The 18,776-nt window shown below is 36.5% G+C and overlaps 1 protein-coding gene across 2 annotated transcripts in view; it reads right to left on the minus strand.

The window, feature by feature from the left end:
* KLHDC10 (kelch domain containing 10) overlaps window positions 1-18,776 on the minus strand; it is a 53,263-nt gene that overhangs the window by 34,289 nt on the left and 198 nt on the right. The gene's annotated exons all lie outside the window — the stretch shown is intronic.

Here is an 18,776-nt window from a genome sequence, read left to right on the forward strand (position 1 = left end):
TCAGTGGAATCAAAAATGCTCTAAGAATCTTAGAACTTACCCAGTGCAATGGTTCCTGAGATGCTGACTAGATGGCTCGTTGCAAGCTTATTAAAAAATATAAAAATAAAAACAAAAACAAAAAAAGCAGATTACCAGGTCCATCCCAGTAGGTCTGGTATATTAACTTTGGTAGGGAATTGGGTTCTATTGAGACTAATAAGAATTATTGGCTCTCTTCCCAGAAAAATGCACATATATGCTCACAATTTTACATATGATATAATCCTCTGAAGACTATTCACAGACTTGTGAATTGAGGGACTCCAAGTTAAAAAATTAAAAGAATTTAACCCACAATGTTATAATTGTTTTCAAAGGGTAGTTAAATGGAAGAAGGAATAACCTTTTCCATATTCTACCAGAAGACACAACTGGGAGAAACTCATAAAGTTGCAGCTGAATTTAAGGCAACAATTAGAACCAACAAATAATCTGACAGCTCTCTCCACAAATAGGCAGCCCATTAATTTAAGAGGTCAAAATAAGTAGACCTCTTTAAAATAGAGGTTAAAAAAAAAAGATTAGAGGTATTGTGGAAAGGATTCCCACACTGGGTAGAAGATAAGGCAAGATGACTTCCAATGTCTTTTTCAATTTTATGATTCTAAGGCATTTTAGAAGAGGGGAAAAGGGAAAAATAAAAAGTCAATCTTAAAACTTTTTTTTTTACTCCTTAGAGGTTGTTTTCCACATTTAAGATTAAAAGAAAAAGTCTGCATTTGCGCTCTATGTTACCTGTGTCGATGTGCCTGTCTTCTTTATTTTTTAATTGAAGTATAGTTGATTCACAATGTTGTGTTAACGTGTGCCTGTCTTGAAATGTAAACCACAGCCAAAGGATCTGTTTTTCTTAATTCAATATTGCCTCCTTCCTTTTTATCTCAAGCAGAACTTCATTAAAAAGCAAACAAAAAAAGCGTATAGAATATATCCTACAACCCTAGAAAATAACCCAATCAGTTTCTTTACTAACAACTATGTATTTGAATCTTAATTATACTGAAATAAAAATTTATAGTAATAATTCACTCAAAGAGCCAGACTACATTATTTGATCTTTTCTTGTTCCTGGATTTCTTGTACTCTATAACTTGAGTTTCCAGAGAATAACCTCTCTCCCCAAAAACATCCCTGAGAGACAGAGAAAAAAAAAAAGACTATATACTGGGTGAGTATAGATGTAGGAGATTAAATATGAAAAATAGATTTTTAAATCAATACATTTTGGCAAAGCCTACTGATCTAAAATTTTGCAACCTCCCTCCTTCAAGGAGCACCAAAGATGGGTAGCTCTTTAGAGGTACAGAGTCCACGCTCTTTCTGCAAGTGAAACTGAGAAACTAAAGAGAAGGAAATCCATAAATTCTAATAGTTAAATGAATGTATCCAGAAATGTCATTTATTACTTTTACTATGCATTCTGTTCCTTGATTAAGACTAGAAAAGTGATCAGTTTTGAAAGTGAAGACACAGCTGTTCTATATGAACTCACTTTCCCTTCTCTCAGGTAGCCATTTTCTGTTGGCAACTGCAGTGTCTTCCTAAAAAAATACCTAGACTTGACCAAAGGCAATGAGAACTTGTGTTGGACTAAATCTGGCAAAAAGCAACAAAACATTCACTAAATAACAAAATTTTAATACCAGATATTTTTAAGAACTGTTTTTAAAAGTCTAATATTTAGAAACAAGCTATCCTGAGAAACTGAAAATAATCCTGTTATGTAAAAAGCAGAGGAGCCAATAAGAACATCTTAAATGCAAAACTAAAAGATGCCAGATATGAATACAGCCAAAGTACACATGATTTCTAGTAAGACATTTGCATGAAGCATTATATTCAGAAATAACAGCTATTCTTTTTTTTTTTTTTTTTTTTGGTAAATGGCTCAAGGGCCTAGCTGCTCCGCAGCATGTGGGATCTTCCCAGACCGGGGCACAAACCCATGGCCCCTGTATTGGCAGGAGGACTCTCAACCACTGCACCACCAGGGAAGCCCCTGGAAATAACAACTATTTTTACTCAGAAACAAAAATTTCACAAGAACATTTACATTGAAGCATTTTTTCTATAAGTGCACAGATCAGTTTTGGACTTAAAATCATAATTGAAAAGATTTTGATGTAGCTTTAAGAAGTTATTTCTCTCCCTGAATGGTTTTCTCAGTGTTTTCTTTTGTATATGCACGTTATTAAAGCTAAATACATTACCTCTTTCTAAGGTACACAGTTCACATTATAAAATTCATATTCCTGCATCAAGTTTGTGTGTTTGTGTGTGTTTTAAGGAATTTATTTTATGTGACACCCAGATATTTGCGGTTGGCTTTGGTTTGATCAATTACACATCTGATTCAAATTAACTGAGTTGACAGTTTGCTGATGAAACCATATAGCAAGAACTACTGTGGGTAAAAAGGGAAACAACTTTTTCAAAAAGTACCTTTCAACTCCAATGACTATCTACCTCATTTTTTTTTTTTTTTGGCTTAATTACTTCTAATTTCACTATCTAGTCTTACAGACAAACTCAATGATCAAGCTTGGAGCAAATTCACTGACAGTATAGCATATATAAAAAGGAAGAGTATTAGATTGAGCTGAATTCTAAATGCAACAGGAAGCCACTAAGGATTCTGATCTTGGAAGCAATAATAGTTATGCTTTGGGGAGATTAATCTTGTTTCCGTATATAGAATGAAATAGGAAGACTGAGAATGACAAAAACATTACAGGTTTCCCCTGTTATCCTAAAGTAGAGTGTTCCTAATGAAACATTTCCTAAGTCGAAATGGTGTAATGCACAGAAGCAATTACCTTAATTACCTTTGTGCTAACCGATGCACAAAATAAACCCTGAAAAAGCACAGATGCTCGCAGACACAGTGCAAAGCTATACGGCTCGATGCTGAGATGATGGTACAGTTCCCAGGGAAGGAGCCTGGCGAGGCCACTCATGCTGCTTGGGGTGCACCCTGCCTCTGTAACAGCTAGCTGCAAAACAAACGCTGAACCAAGTTTTGCTTTTCACCTTTTTTATATAAAAGTGAAAATCCTCTTCAGATTTCTTTCAGTTAGTGAAAACAGATACTCTCTTAAAAATGAAGTGGCGTGGGCTTCCCTGGTGGTGCAGTGGTTGAGAGTCCACCTGCCGATGCAGGGGACGTGGGTTCGTGCCCCGGTCCGGGAAGATCCCACATGCGGTGGAGTGGCTGGGCCTGTGAGCCATGGCCACTGAGCCTGCGCATCCAGATGTGTCCGCAACGGGAGAGGCCACAACAGTGAGAAGCCCGCATACCAACAAAACAAAAAAAAAAAAGAAAGAAAGAAATGAAGTGGCATAAAGCAAACTTTGTAAAAGCAGGGGATACCTGTATTAATATAGTCCTATTTGAGGCAGTGAAGGCCTGAACTACAGCAGAACTGGGAAAGACAGGCAACAGAGACGAGGATGGCACAGTGGTTAAAAGCATGGACTTTGGAACCATCCTGCTGTATCCAAATCCTGTATCCAAATCCTGGCTCTGTCCCTTGCTAGCTATATGGCCTTGGACAACATCTTATCCTCTGGGTCTCAGCTTCTTTCTCTATGAAAAGGGGACGATAACATTACCTACTCCTCATTAGGTTATGAATAAATGTTTATAAAAGTGCTTAGCTAAGAATATTATTTGGGGATAAAGCACAAGGACTTAAAGACTAGCTGGATGGGAAAGCTGAGTAACATAAAGAGATAAACTATAAGTGTGAGTTTTTTAATTCTGTAACTTAAAGAAAATTTTAAAAACACAGATACTATGGGCTTCCCCAGTGGCGCAATGGTTGAGAGTCCGCCTGCCAATGCAGGGGACACAGGTTCATGCCCCGGTCCGGAAAGATCCCACATGCTGCAGAGCGGCTAGGCCCGTGAGCCATGGCCACTGAGCCTGCGCGTCTGGAGCCTGTGCTCCGCAACGGGAGAGGCCACAACAGTGAGAGGCCCGTGTACTGCAAAAAAAAAAAAAACATAGATACTAAAGGGTAAGTCGGCAATATTTATCACTATGCATTGCACAATGCTTTTAAAGAGTAAAAGACCACAGACAATTTAAATATCTATCAATTGTGTGGCTGGCACCTTGCTGTACACCTGAAACTAACACATCATTGTGAATCAACTATACACCAATAAATTTTTTTTTAATTTGTGTGGCTGTTAAATTAGTGTACATCCATACAATGCAATACTTTCAGCCATTAAGAAGAAGCAGATCAATCTAAATGTGCTAATATAGAACAGTCCCCAGAATATATTTTCAGTAAAAAGAAAAAAAAGAGGAAAAAAGGGCAGGTGCAGAAAGAATACTTTATGTTCTACTCTAATTCGTTTAAAAATAAAGTCAACATACACCTATATGCATGTATATGCAAATTCTAATTCTGGCAAGATACACCAGAAACTAACAGATGATACCTCTGGGGAGAGACTAGAGAATCAAGGATCTAGGGAGAAAAGAGATTTTTGTCTCCCTTGTATACAATTTGATTTTATCATGTGTATGCAGTGTTTTTTAGTTAAAAAAATATTAATGAAAAAACAATGACAGGCAGGGAAGGTTGAGTTCAATAGTAAGAAATCATATTTACATATTTAAGTGAACATAATTTTATGTGTTCTACAAGTTTGCCCAGTATAGATTCTGGTAACAGTCTAATGATCTGGGGGTTCAAAGACACTAAAGGCTTTTTTTAAAAAAGATGGTCTTAAAAATAGCTCAGGGAGAATAAACAAAATGAACCTTAAAAAGTATACAGGCTATTAAAAACTAGGCTGCATTTCAAAATTCTAAATTTTTATGTCAGTTTGTGATCTGAAATTCTGAATATGGTTTCCCATGTTACATATAGTTAGTAAGTCTCTAGGCCACCCCACAAAAGCCTACTATACCGACAATGATAACTACAGTACTGCAGTAATGGCAGTACAGAGTCCACCATTTTAAAACCTTATTTTACTCAAGTTCTCAGGCACATCTGACAAGGTGAGCTCTCCCTCCTTGGAACAATTTCTTCTCTTGGCCTTTGTGAAACCAAGCATCCCTGCTTTTCCTCCTATTTTACTGACCTTCCTCACTTGCTTCTCCTTTCCTTCTCACCTTCAAGAGTTATAGTCTTCTGCCGCTATTTCTATTTAATCTTTCTTGGTGATCTCACCTAATTCAGTGACTTTAAATACCATCTGTATGCTAAGAATTCCAAACTTTATATCCTGAGCCTCCACCTCTCCCTTGAGTTTGATTTATATATGAAGACTGCCTCCCTATATCCTCTACTTGGAGGTCAAACAGGCATCTCAAGCTTAACACAGCCAAAACAGAACTCTCAATTGACCTCTCACAATCCTGCTTCTCTCAGTCTGCTCCATCACATTTAATGACACCATCATCCATCAAGTTGCTCAAGACAAAAACTTTGGAGTCATCCTGATTCCTCTCTTTCCTTCATATTTCACAGTAAATCCTGTTAATGCTACTTCAAAATATATCTCATACTCAATGACTTCTCACCACCTATACCACTGTACCCTACTCCAAACCGCCATCATCTTTTTAGGAGGCTACTGCAATACTTTTCTAAATGGCCTTGATGCTTCACTTTTACCAATTCCCACAATCCATTCTCCACCCGGCAATCAGAGAGAGCTTTAAAAAATGTAAATCACATCACATACTCCCCTGCTTAAAACTGTCCAATAGCTCCCCTTCTTAGAATAAAGAAAGGTCACAAATTCAGTTTTAGACATGATAAACTTGAGGGGTAAAAGCCATATAAGTGCAGACATGGAGAAAGCAAGTATTTGGCCCTCAAGAGAGATCCGGGCAGAAGTCACAAAGTGACCCTACTTATTAGCATATGAATGAAAAAATGAAAACCATGGATTTGGAAGAGAATACCTAAAATAAGTTGAAAAAAGAAGGGCAGAGGCAAGGGACCAAGACTTGAGAACTCCAACAACTTAAAGGTCTGGTAAAAGAAAAAGGATCAACAAAGAAGACTAAGTATGAGAGGCCAGACACGTAAAAAGAAAACCAGACCTGATGCCAAGGAAGCCAAGGAAAAAGGACGTTTCAAAATGAAGAGAGATCAGGTAAGATGGAGACTGAAAATCAACCACTTTATTTGACAACATATAAGTCATTTGTGACTTTAGCAAGAGCTACTTCAAAGACAATGGGGAGATATGGCAATGAAGACAGCAACTCTCAGTCAATGCTTTCACGAACTTGGTTATGAAAGAAAAGGGAGAGACCAGAGATATAAAGCTTGAGAAAGCTCAAATGCTATAGGGATGATGTGATGGAGAGAATGAAGTTGAAGACACAGATAAGTGACAAAAATGTAAATTTTCTGAAAAGGCAGGAAGGGATGGAATCAAGGCACAGATGGAAGGATGCAACAACTATTCTGATAATACTAAACATAAAATTGTACTTGGAAAGAAAGTATTTGGAAAAACTACACAAAAATTGTATGTGCTAAATTTCTAGATTAAAAAAGTGTATTAGACTTATGTAATGTAATGTAAAATAATCAAAACTCAATTCTTTTGCATGAATAACTATAGACATTGACAATTACTAACTCATTCAATAAACATTTAGTAAAAGTCTGCTATAAGTGAGGCAGTGTTCTAGTCTCTGCGGAAGGTGACAGAGAATATGACATTATTTTTGTCTTTAAGAAGCTCATTGTTAGTAAGCAGATAAGTGTGAAAACAAATACTTGCAATTCAGTATAATTACTGTAATCTTTTGTATATAGAAAGGAAGGTGGTGACACAAAGAAGAGGCACAATAGCATGGACTGTGAAGTCCAACAGACTGGGTCTGAATCCTAACTCTGACATTTATTAGCTGTATAAACTTTGTGCAAGTTGTGTAGCTTCTCTCTAAGCCTCAGTTCCTCATCACAGAAGGGGATGAGAAAGTTAATTACCTCATAAAGTTATGAGAATTAAATAAATTAATACCTGCAAAACACCTTGAACAGAGGCAGACACACAGTAACTACTCAGTACAAGTAACTTATTTGTATTAAAAGAGAGAATAGAAAAAAAGCTGTATAAAGTATACTTGGGTAGGTCTTAGAAGACAGTAGGAGAATGGCAATCTAGGAAGAAAAACCGTTATGTGCAGAATCATGACACAGTGTGGTACTGCAGGAAACTGCAACTCAAAATAAAATCTCTCCCAACCTAACTTCTTCCAAGAATTTATGGCAACTAACGGCAAATAGATCTATAGCTGAAATATAAAATGAAAGACATAAATGGCAAGGCTGGAGAGGTAGAAGAGGACAGACAGAAAAGTTAGAGTAAAGAGGAAAAATTGACACGACTTTATGGACTTTATTGGATAAGGAGTGAACAAAAGAAAGGAATCTAATGTGATTCTCAGATTTCTGGCTTGATTCACTAAATTGATGAGGTAGCCATTAAATTAGAATAAGGAGCATAAAGGGAAGAACAGGTTTGGCAGGAAAGATAATGAAATTGTTTTCAGACATGCTGAATTTAAGGCACTCATCAGTCACTTGGGTGGCAATAGCAAACAGGCCAGGAAAAGAGGTCTGGATTGGAGACAGATTTGGATGTTGTCAGGATAGTAATGATGTCACCCAGGGGAAAACGTAAGAATAAGGAGGGAAACAAACAAACTAACATATACTCTTGGATGTCAATACTAAGGGACAGATAAAGAAAAACTAATGAGAAATTCAAGCAATAAAAAGGATAACTAAGAGCTCTTTAGTAACTAAGAGCTCTTTAGAAATACAGACGTGTCTAGTTATGTATTCCCAGGCTTTAGTACAGGAGGTAGTCAAAATCAAAATCTAGAGAAACTGGGTAGGATGAAGACTAAGAGATACTAATGGATTTGTCAGTTAGGAAGTTATTACCTTACCAAGAGCACTTGAGTAGAATGATGCAGGTAGAAGTGAGACTGCAATAGACTGAAGAGGAAAAAAAGAAATTAAACAAGAGAGTCTGTTCTTTCTGAAAGCTTGGCTGTGAAGAAAAGAAGTAAAATAGCACATCAACTAGAAAAAAGCCTAAAAGGTTATTAATATGATAAATTGAGAAGAAACAGATTCTACTTGATAAAATAACAGAAAACATAAATAAGTGTTTATGAGTAAAACATTTAAATACAGAACAGCTTTAGGAGAATCCCAAGTTGCTACTAGTAATATGTACTTATTTATATTGTATTAAATAAAACACAATTCACTGATAAAGAACTAAAAGGAAAGCAAAATATCAAAATGTTGACACAGTTGTCTTTATGTGGAATTACTATAGATAATTTTCCCCTTGTTTCAAGTTTTCAATATTTTCCAAATTTTAATAATGAGCTTGTATTCCTTTTTTTAATCAAAGTATAGTTGATATACAATATTATATATTTTACAGATGTACAATATAGTGACTCACAATTTTTAAAGATTATAATCCATTTATAATTATTATAAAACATTTGCTATATTCCCCATGTTGTACTATGTATCCTTGTAGCTTATTTTCTACCTAATAGTTTCTTAATCTCCTACCCCTATATTGCCCTTCCCCATTTACTTCTCCCCACTGGTACCCACTAGTTTGTTCTCTGTATCTGTGTCTGCTTCTTTTGCTTTATTCACTAGTTTGAGGTGTTTTTTTAGATTCCACATATAAGTGATATCATACAGTATTTGCCTTTCTCTGTCTGACTTATTTCACCTAGCACAGTGCCCTCCAGATCCATCGCATGTTGCTGCAAATGGCCAAATTTCATTCTTTTTTATGGCTGAGTAGTAATCCATTGTATATATAAGCCACAACTTCTTTATCCATTCATCTGTTGATGGACACTTGGGTTGTTTCCTTATCTTGGGTATTGTAAATAGTGCTGCTATGAGAGCTTGTATTCTTTTTATAGTGGTGGTGGTAGGAGGTGGAAGACAATAAGCTTTACCAAAATTAATGATACTTCAGGAGAAGAAAAGACTTAAGTGATTCTAACTTGAGGAAGATAGATAATAGAGAAAGATGAAATATTAGCAGGCAGAGAGCAGAAAAGAAATGGAAGGAAAAAAATAAAACCAATGCAGAAATGAAATCTTCATTGTAAGTAGCACAAAAGAGTACAAATACTGTTGAAAACACAGTAAAGGACCTGGACAACAGGACTGAGAAAGGCAAGCAAGATATAACCTAAATGGGAAGGAAATCCAAAAAAGAGGGGATATATGTATAAGTATAGCCAATTCTCTTTGCTGTACAGTAGAAACTAACACAACATTGTAAAACAACTATACTCCAATAAAAATTTTTCTTTAAATACTGTTTTCACCCCCCCAAAAAAAGATATAAACAAACTCTGAAAACCATAAAACATTGTTGAAAGAATTAAAGAAGATCCAAATAAATGGGAAAACATCCCATGTTCAGGGATTAGAGGACTTAACATTATTAAGATGGTGGTATCTCCAAACTGATGTACAGATTCAACACAATCCCTATGAGAACGCCAGCTGAGTTCTTCATACAAATTGACAAGGTGATTCTCAAATTTATATGGAATTGCAAGGGACCCAAAATAGCCAAAACAAACCTGAAAAAGAATAAAGTAGGAGAGTGACTTCCCTGGTGGCGCAATGGATAAGACTCTGTGCTCCCAATGCAGGGGGCTGGGGCTCAATCCCTGGTCAGGGAACTAGATCCCACATGCATGCTGCAACTAAGAATTCACATGCCACAACTAAGGAGCCCTGGAGCCACAACTAAGGAGCCAGCGAGCCGCAACTAAGACCCGGTGCAACCAAATAAAAAATAAATATTAAAAAAACAAAAAGAATAAAGTAGGAGAGTGACTTCCCTGGTGGCGCAATGGATAAGACTCTGTGCTCCCAATGCAGGGGGCTGGGGCTCAATCCCTGGTCAGGGAACTAGATCCCACATGCATGCTGCAACTAAGAATTCACATGCCACAACTAAGGAGCCCTGGAGCCACAACTAAGGAGCCAGCGAGCCGCAACTAAGACCCGGTGCAACCAAATAAAAAATAAATATTAAAAAAACAAAAAGAATAAAGTAGGAGAACTCACATTTTCTGGTTTCAAAACTTGTTCCAAAGCAACAGTAACAGAAGCAGTGTGGTACTGGCACATGGACAGATATTATAGATTAATGGAATCAAGAATCCAGAAATAAACTTACGCATGTTTAAAGTCAACTGATTTTCAACAAGAATGCCAAGACCATTCAATGGGGGAAAGAACAGTCTTTTCAACAATGGTGCTGGCACAACAGGACAGTCAGTTAAGATAACCTTTACCACAAATCAAACATAAAAACGAACTCAAAATGAATCAAAACATAAGTGTTAGAGCAAAACTATAAAACTCTTAGAAAAAAACAAAGGGGTGAGTTCTTCATGACCTTGGATTTGGCAAAGGATTCTTAGATATGACACCAAAAGCAAGAGCAACAAAAGAAAAAAAATAAGATAAATTGGACTTCATCAAAATTTAAAACTTTCATGCTTCAAAGAACACAATTAAGAAAGTGAAAAGACAACCACAGAACAGGAAAAATATTTGCAAATCATATACCTGATAAGGGACTCGTACCTAAAATATACAAAGAGCTCTTACAATTCAATAATAAAGACAAATAATCCAATTAAAAATTGAGCAAAGGATCTAATAGACATTTCTCCAAAGACATACAATTAGTCAACAAGCACATGAAAAGATACTCAATGTCAACCATACCTCAAAAAAAAAAACAGAAAGAAAGGAAGAAAGCAGGAAAGGAAAGGAAAGAAAAAGAAAAAGTGCTTGACATCATTAGACATCAGGGAAATGCAAATCAAAAACTACAATGGGATGCCACTTCATTCCCACTAGGATGACTGAAATCAAAAAGTCAGATAACAACAAGTGTTGACAAAGATGTGAAGAAACTGGAACCCTCTTATACCACTGGTAGGGATGTAAAATTCCAGCCACTTTGGAAAACAGTTTGACAGTCCCTGAAATGATTAAACATAGAGCACAGAGTTACTAAATGACCCAACAATTCTATACCTCGGTATATACCTAAGAGAAACAAAAACGTATCTCCACACACAGATCTGTACACAAATGTTTACAGCAGCATTATTCATAATAGACAAAAAGCGAAAACAATCTATATTTCCATCAATGGATAAACAAAATGTGGTATATATCCATACAATGGAATATTATTTAACCAGAAAAAGGAATGAAGTACTGATACCTGCATCAAATGAATAAACTTTGAAAATAGTATGGAAAGTGAAAGAAGGCAGTCACAAAAGACTCTATGATTCCATTTATATGAAAAAGTCCCTAATAAGGAAATCTATAGAGACAGTAGACTACGGTTGCTTAGATCTGGGATAGTGGGTAGGAGAGGATGGGACAGGAGGATAAGGGAGTGACAGCTTAAAGGACATGGGGCTTCTTCTTGAAGTGATGAAAATGTTCTAAAATTGACTGTGGTAATAATTCCACAAATCTGAATATACTGAAACCCACTGAATTGAACACTTTAAACGGTGAATTGTATAGTATGTGAAGTGTATCTCAATAAAGCTACTAAAACCACAGGAATGAAAATGTTAAAGTTTAAAAGGATTAACCACTATTGTGCCAAAGAAAATAAATAAATAATTGAACTGCAAAATATTTAGAAAATAACTACAAGAAGCCTACAACCTACAAGACACAACTCAAGTAGTATTCAGGAAAAAACTCATAATTTAAACACTTAGAAAGAATGAAAAGAACATTAAGCAACTAACATAAGAATACAGAAAAACCACCACAAAATAAACCGAAGGAAACCTAAAGGAAGGATTTAAAACATGAAAGAAAAAATAAATAAATAAGAAAAGAGAAAAATAATAGAACTAATTTTTTAAAAAATCCAAGAGTGGGCTTCCCTGGTGGCTCAGTGGTTAAGAATCCACCTGTTAATGCAGGAGACACAGGTTTGAGCCCCGGTCTGGGAAGATCCCACATGCCATGGAGCAACTAAGCCCATGCACCACTACTACTGAACCTGTGCTCTAGAGCCCACAAGCCACAACTACTGAGCCCGCAAGCCACAGCTACTGAAGCCTGCGTGCCTAAAGCCGGTGCTCCGCAACAAGAGAAGCCCCTGTAATGAGAAGCCCGTGCACCACAACCAACAGTAGCCCCCGCTCACTGCAACTAGAGAAAGCCCATGCACAGCAACGAAGACCCAACACAGCCAAAAGTAAATAAATAAATAAATTTATTTTAAAAAAAAAATCCAAGAGCTGGTTCTAAACAAAAACAAACCAAAAAAAGGGCAAGGCCTCACATGTACAAAATAAGAAGTGATAATGAGTAAAGTGATAATGTAGTCACAGACACAGGAAATTTTTTTTTAATTGTTAAAGAGTATCTTGCCCACTTCACACAAATAATTTTGAAAACTTAGATGAAACGGATTATTTTCTAGGATAATATAAGTTAGCAAATCTTCCTCTCAAAGATATAAACTATAAGCAGTCGAATTATCATAGAAGTAAGGAGATAATTGTCAAAGAGCAATTCTCCCCCCAAAATACTCAAGGTCCAAGTAATTTCACAGGCAATTCAACCAAATCTTTAACTTCAATGCCATTTAACTGGACAGGGAAAGAAAAAAGCATAGAAAAAGAAAGAAAAGTTTGAAATTACTTTTATGAAAGTGGCATAATCTAACAAAGATAAAATACATAAAAGAAAACTACAATGCAATTTAGCTTAAGAAGAATGATGCAAAATTTCTAGATAAAGTTTAGCAAATAGAACCCAGCAGCACATTTTAAAATAATAATACACAATAACAAAGTGAATTGATTCAGGAAAGCAAGGATGGTCCAGTAATAGTAAATCTACTAGTACAATTCACCACAATAGTAACCAAAGGAAAAAAATTACATAATTCCCACAGAGTCTAAATTTTCCTTCCATATTTTTAAAAATCTTAATAAAATGGTAAGAGCTGACTACTTTAACATAATATTTGTACTTCAACCTAAAGTCAGGTCTAATCTTAACAGGAAAGCACTAAAAAAAAAAACTCGAATTGGGGCTTCCCTGGTGGTGCAGTGGTTGAGAGTCCGCCTGCCGATGCAGGGGACACGGGTTCGTGCCCCAGTCCGGGAAGATCCCACATGCCGCGGAGCGGCTGGGCCCGTGAGCCGTGGCCACTAGGCCTGCGCGTCCGGAGCCTGTGCTCCGCAACGGGAGAGGCCACATCAGTGAGAGGCCCGCGTACCGCAAAAAAAAAAAAAAAACTCGAACTGATGTCAGGAATAAGGCAAAGATCCACTACTATCTTATTGTTTAATATTTTTGGAAAGTACTAGCCAAATCAATTTGACAAAAGAAAGAAATAAGTATAAAAGCTGGAAAGGAGGAGATAAAATTATCTTTACTTGGTAATGATATGATTATTTAGCTGCGAAACCCTAGAAAAACAACTAGGAAACCATTACAGATAGTATGAGAATTCCAAAGGTGGCCAGGTACAAAATTAATACTCAGAAATTAATAGCATGACCATATTCAAACAACAAGATAAAAGACATAATAGCAATAGAAACCCCATTTACAATAGCAACAAAAAAGATAAAACACCAGGAATAAACATAAAAGAAATGTGAAAGGTCTACATGAAAAAAACTTTAAAATGTTATAAGGGCTACAAAAGAACTCTTGAACAACAAGAAATGAATGTACACCCTGTTCCTGAACAGGAGACTGAACCTCAAAAAGATGTCAATGATCTCTAAATCAGTCTACAAATATAATGCAGTATCAATAAAAATACCAAAAGATGGGGGAGGGGAGCTCGATAAACTAATTCTAAGTTTTACAGAACAAGCAAAGAATATTCAGGAAAACTCCAAAAAGTAGAATGAGAGAGGACTATAATCAAAGAATGGGGTCACTAGGTATAAATAGGTAAACTGATCAATGAAACACAATAAAAAGTCCAGTAAGAGTGCCAAATTATATGTAGGAACTAAGTACATCTATAGATAATATTTCAATACTGTGATAACTGGATAGCAACCTAGAAGAATAGTAAATTCCTACCTGAATACTTTACATAACTTAAATTTTGTATGAATAACTTAACTTAAAAATAAATTATAAAATTACCAGGAAAAACACAAGAATTTTAATTTTAATTAGAAATAATATTGAAATAGGAAAGGCCTTTCTTATGACAAAAAAACCTAAAATCCAAAAAAAGATTAATAATTACAACTACAAAAAAACTTTAATTTCTGCTGAAAAAATATACCATAAACAAGGTTAAAAGCTAAATGAAACTGTGACAAATATCTGCAACACATAACCAAGGCAACTAATTTCCGTAAAACAGAGCTCCTATAAACAATATTAAACATCCCAGTAGAAAAATGAACAAAAAATATAACCAGATGAATAAGAATGATAAGCAGATGTTATAAATAAAGGAAACAAATATGGCTGTATGGTTCTTATACCTATTGAAAAGATGAAGAAAAATATACCTTTTAAATTGGCAATGTAAAAAAAGTTTAATAACCCACACCGTTACCAAAGGTATGGAAAGCCAGAACTCCAGCACCAATAGCGGAACACAAACTGGTACAATGTCTCTGAAGGGCAATTTGACAATATCTATCAAAATTTAAATAGCACATATCCTTTGACCCAGCAATTGTACGTCTAGCAATTTACTCTAAAGGGATATTAACTGTATCATCCTTTGGATTAGCAAGACTGTAAACGTTTTAAATGTCCATCCAAACAAAGAAATGTTACCATTTTTCTCCCCTCCTACACTCATTCACACACACACACACACACACACACACACACACACACAAGCCAATTAGCTTGGGTCAAAGGAAGAAGGAAAATCTGCCTTTTACCATTTGTACCATTTGTATCTTATATCATGAACATATATCACATTGAAAATTTTTAAGTTAAGATTTTCAGTATTATTTTTACCCAGCTTTACCAATTGTTATATTTTTCCTCCTCTTTGTCAGTTTTCCAGTTCCTACATTAGCAACAATGTTTAACTGTTTCTCCAAGAAACACAGGGCATTTACTCAAATTCACACAGTTAAATCACAATAGTAATGTGGGTTCATTGTCCCCATGATCTCCTTGCCCCTGAGCTCTATACCTGCATACTTATTCTACAGAGAGCACTGTCCCTGTTCTTTACTGTGTATACGGAGATTATGAGTTAGGAGAAATCCAGGACTAAGAAGCTATGAATTTCTTGGCCTATGGGGCAAACACATAATCACTATTGTATTTTAGGAGACAGAAAAAAAGTAAGAAGCTGCTCAAACAAGGTTTCATGAAACATTATTTGTGCTGTCACCGTGGATGCAGAGTCTAGTCCACTATTTTTATGTTTAAGAAATTGATTGTATCCATTTGTCCAGAGTCAGTGGGGCTACAGGGAATTGAACCACACTAACCAATCACATTCACAAGAACTTAGTTGCTTACACATAATGCCAATGTATTAATTTAGAATTTAAGAATATATATGTGTGTGTATGTATACATGTATATATACATATATATTTGATGTATATGTGTATATGTATATATAAAGAGTAGCAAATCATGCATATCAAGGAATCACACACAAATGGTAATATATGCCCAAGGAGAACCACATGATAGCATGAGTGTGTATAGGGAGAAAAGAACAAATAGAAGGTCAGAGAAGACTTCCCTGAAAAACACAGTGTGATCAAGCTGAGATCCAATGGAAAATAAGTTTAAAAAAAGAACAGGAGAGGGCTTCCCTGGTGGCACAGTGGTTGAGAGTCCACCTGCCGATGCAGGGGACACGGGTTCATGCCCTGGTCCGGGAAGATCCCACATGCCATGGAGCGGCTGGGCCTGTGAGCCATGGCCGCTGAGCCTGCGCGTCCAGAGCCTGTGCTCTGCAACGGGAGAGGCCACAACAGTGAGAGGCCAGCGTACCGCAAAAAAAAAAAAAAAAAAAAAAAAAAAAGAACAGGAGGAGTAAGAGGGTTGCTGGATGATGGAATAGTAAGTACAATGGCACTGTGGCAGAAGGGAGCATGATCTAAGGAGGTAGAAAAAGATCAAAGAGCAAGACAACATGATGTAGGGTTATCTGGAGAGCTAGAGAGGGGCCAGACCATGCGGTGGCTTTTGGGCCATGTTAAGGACTTTTGCTTCATCTTAAGAGCGATGAAAAGCTAGTAAAGGGTTGTAAGCTGAGATGAGAACAGACTTGTGCTTGCAAAAGATTAGTGTGCTGTACACACTGCAGGGCAAGAGTAGAAGCAGGAAGACTGCTTAGAAAGCTGGTGCAGGAGACCTAAATCAGGGATGATGGCAGCATGGACTGCCACAAATAAAATAAATAGGACTTGGTGACTGATTACACCTGAAATGCAAGGAAGAGGAAACCCTTAAGGAGGATGCCCAAGTTTCAGGTGTGTATAACTGCAGGAATAAAGATGCTATCACTGAAAGAGAGAACACTCCAAGACCAGGTTGTTTTGATTTTGTTGTTTTGTTTCTTTGGGGGCTAGAGAGAGGGTAGATGTGCAAAAAAGTAAGAAAGGGTTCTGAGTGCCCAGTATCTGAAAATCTTGCTAGAGAAGGATGAAAAATGGAAAATGGGATTAGAATTCAAAGGCGGGAGAAAGTTAGCTCAAAAACTTATTATTTTTTAACCTCCATGGTCAGCCATAAAACAGGCCTAGAGATTTCTACCCCTCCCCATCACCTAAAATCTTTTTAAACATATCAAAATAAAATCTTTCAATCAAGGGGAGAGGTAAGGCTTAAAATGCAATACTTGTAAAAATAAAGAATTGGTGTGAAAGAATTTCAAAGTATATACTGAAACATCAGATGTTCTTAATTCTGAGAGTGAAGAGAAGACAGAGGCTTCCTACTTGGGAAAGGAAGAATTAAGTGCCAGTCAAGGAGAAAAGAAAGCAGAAAAGAAGAGCTGATGGTTCCACTGCATGAATTTTCACAGTTTAAACACATTTATCTTTACCTCTGGACAAATGGGTGTTCTTGGCCTTGTGTGCTAAGAGAATGCAGAGATAGCTCCACACCTAACCCCCTTTTCAGAAATTATGGCCTCCACTGCCATCAGGTGGTGGCAGTGAGGAAGTGCACCAACCAGTTTCTTCGAGCCCATATGAATGCCTGTATGAAGCCTATGGTATAATTAATCTAAGATCAAAGTCCTAAGATTGCAGTAGTAGAGGACAAACTGGTTATAGTCTTTGGTAACAGATTTATCTTCTAACCTGTCAATACACAAAAATGAAATGTTTTGCTATTAATTTGGGGTAAGAAAAAAAGATTTCTCCTTTTTTTCTTTTTCATGTTAAAGAGCATATATTTAGCAATTTTAAGAATACCCAGTCTGATACTATCATCTCAAATCCAACTTTTGGTGTATTATATATTTGACTAAAACTGCTTCACTGTTAATTTTAATGGCACATATAAATGGTGCATTTCTAGCATACATCAATAACCTTATCACAAACACAAGCAATTGTCTCATTGAATATGCAAAATTCCCTTTATCTTCAAATTAATCAAATAATAATTTTTTACTACTTGGAAGTACAAGGCATGGTAGTAAACACAATTCAAAAACCCTCATATTCTCAAAACTCATCAGCTAAACAAATATATCACTGATAAAATCAACTTCAATCTTATTCACAAAAAACATGGTGAAAGATTAACACACATTCTTGATAGTTCTCGTCATGGTAAAAATAAGCTTGCCCGATATAATATCTGACATTCTGGGCAGTACACCTTTATTCTACTATACTGAATATTCACTTACAAATGTAGTTCTTTAAATTTGCTGCACACACACATCGATTTGATTTGTCTGTCTTTCAAGTCATTTGAACACAAGGACACAAGGATAGGAAATCGTAGGCAAAAACGTGAAATAATCACACTGGGTACATTTTTCCATTTCTCAATCAGCTGTTTTCATATGGTAGACACTGCATAATTTTGTCACTGAGTATATTCCTGATCTTCATTTTCTCCCATTAAAATCCATACACACTATCTATTCTGTCTCTGTACCTTCCAAAATATTAATAATTCAACTAGTTTTCCCTAATTCTCTTGGTTCTGTTTCCCACCCACCTCCCACCCACCCCACTTCCTCCTCCTTTCTTGTTTCAGAATGCCTAACTCTTACACACTCGAGGTGGGTTTTTTTACAAAAATCACTCTTTGGGATGCTCTTCCCTTTTCTCTCCTTAAAAATATTTCCCACAGATAGGCGCCAATGTCTTTCTTTTACAAGATCAAACTGCGGAAGAGGACGAGACTGGGAATCGAGTAAGCGAAACATTTGAGAATGTCAATGAGACAGCGGCCTCTCCTTTGAAAAGAAAACACAACTCTCAGCACAGACCTTTCAACAGAGCAAAAATACTTTTTATTTTCCGCTGTGTTCCTGTTCCCTCCCCGACCTCAAAGACACCTTTCCTTTTCTCTAAGCCCCAGCCGCTTTGCTATGCGTGGGGCCTGCCTTTCCTCCTCCCAAGGAAAAGAAAGACAGGGAGAAAAGAAAAGGTAGCAATCACCTTCCCGCCGCGCCCGCGAGCTGTC

Source organism: Neophocaena asiaeorientalis, unplaced genomic scaffold, assembly GCF_003031525.2.
Source record: "Neophocaena asiaeorientalis asiaeorientalis breed wild unplaced genomic scaffold, Neophocaena_asiaeorientalis_V1.1 scaffold681, whole genome shotgun sequence".
Lineage (NCBI taxonomy): Eukaryota > Metazoa > Chordata > Mammalia > Artiodactyla > Phocoenidae > Neophocaena > Neophocaena asiaeorientalis.